Genomic DNA, 2233 nt, shown 5'->3' on the forward strand with positions numbered 1-2233 from the left:
GTGTGTGTGTGTGTGTGTGTGTGTGTGTGTTGAATTGAGAAAGAACCCCCACTTCTTTCACCCCCACCTCTCTTTACCTGTCTGCAGATAAAATATTCTAAAGAACACAATTGTTTTTAAGCTTAAATTAACATTTAAGCTGTTGGAAAATCAATGGGAACCTCTGGATGAAAACCAGAGGGTGGTAATTAAAGGGCAGCAGCCTCCTGCTTGGAATTCAAGCAGCCAGAGGGAACAACCCCACTGCCTTAGCTAATTAATTCTACAGCTTCAGTGTCAGGGTCTTCTGCCCCCTGCCATGTATTTAAGTGTTCATGGAAAACACCCAGACTTAGAGGTCCCCCTCCAATTGCCAGAGTTTGATTTTACAAAAGCTTGTTTGCAAACTATCTTTTTTTGAAACAAACAAACAAACAAACAAACAGATTTTAAAAAATGAATAATAAGCAAAAAAAAAAAAAAAAGAACCAAATAGAACCTCCTATCCCTCCTAAACATAAACACACACACACACACACACACACACACACACACACACACACAAAGTACCCAGCATAAGTATCCAGTTCTCAGTATATCAGACAGGAAGCTGTAATGATCTATCTTTTGGTGCAAAGAGAGTGTTGTGTTTTATAGAAAGATATGTTTGGTGGAGGTGTGTTAAGGTGTGAGGGAAAGGGGTGCCTCTGAGTATCCATGCTAAGGCATACCTTCCACCCGAGGGACCAGCCACAGGACAGTTAAGTAAAGAATAGAGTTTATTCAGGGTGTGGGGAGGGGGGTTGAAGGAGCAGAGACAGAGAAAGGCAGAAAGAGAGCTAGAGAGTAGAGGAGTAGAGGTTGGCCATGAGCACTTGGAGAGAGAGGGGGGAGAGGAATGGGGAGAGCAGGAGCAAGGGGGACAGAACAGGAGCAAGAGAGAGGATGGGCCAAGCAGCCCCTTTTATAGTGAGTCAGGCACACCTAGCTGTTGTCAGGTAACTGTGGGGCAGAACCTAGACAAAATACTAACAGAGAGGAAACTGAACTACTGAAGAATTATCAACAGCATGCTATTATTTTTGCCTCTAAAGCAGGGAGACTAGAGAACATTACAGAACTCAACTCTTCTTGTTGTTGAGTGTGAATGAATCTGAGGAGAGAGATGTTTGGTTCATGATTTCTTTCATATTGGGTTGATAGGAAATTTTATATCTTGAAACATTGATAATTTTTCCAAATATAGTGAAGTTTAAACTAAGATGGGTCTTCATCTAGCTGGCAATGGCAATTAGTACTTTGGATAATTGACTCTTGTATATTGATGAACTGAACTTCTTTGCAGAAAAGTCTAGACATTTACAAAGTTCAGTCGAAATGAACATAACAGAATCACAGAAACAGGCATTTAGAACAGGCACTTGGGCCCACAGGGTACCAGAAACTAAAGCCTGACATTACTGCCTCCATTTGATGTCTGTCCTGTTTAGTTTGGCTGAGAAAACAGGTAAGTCATTGTCTTTAACTGTTCCTCAGAGATTCCTCAGAGAAAACTCAGAACATAGATATTTCTAGAATACACTACTCTCTAGAGAAGGCAGTTGTCTAACAGAGCAAAGCTACCGCTGGAGCAGAAGTGACCTAGGAACCAGATGGATCCCTATGGAAGACCGTCCAGGACTCGAGTCTTGTGAGGAGAATTCTGAATCCTTGTGAGGACACTCCAGGACCACAAGTCTTGTGACCTCAGCTGCTGCCAAATGCAGATTTGTTCTTGGAATGTGTTTCTGAGCCCCTCCCAGGAAGGAGCTTGCTTCATACTACTGATTGACACTTGCTATCATTATTCAGAAGGTTTACAGCCTGAACTCATGTAAACTTAACTCATGTCCTTTATTAAACCTCAAAGTATAAATCATTTGGTGCTTTAAAGTTGGTTATTAAATTAGAATGTAGTTAGCATCTTTCATAGGGTCCATTCTCCCAGGTCCCACTGCCTTTAGAGTGTGGAAAATCCCCTCAAGCAAAGACAAGGAACAGATTTCTAATGATAACTGTGAAGAATCAGAAGGAAACAATAATTCGTTTTCAAGTCTCTCTGCATTCATTTGTCACATCCTAGAAACCTGCCTCCCCACTGGGACGTTCTCTAGAATGGGATCCTCTCTTTGACTGCCAGACAATTTAGACATCATAAAAAGAAGAAGAAGAAGAAGAAGAAGAAGAAGAAGGAGGAGGAGGAGGAGGAGGAGGA

Source organism: Mus pahari, chromosome 15, assembly GCF_900095145.1.
Source record: "Mus pahari chromosome 15, PAHARI_EIJ_v1.1, whole genome shotgun sequence".
NCBI classification, from domain to species: Eukaryota; Metazoa; Chordata; class Mammalia; order Rodentia; family Muridae; genus Mus; species Mus pahari.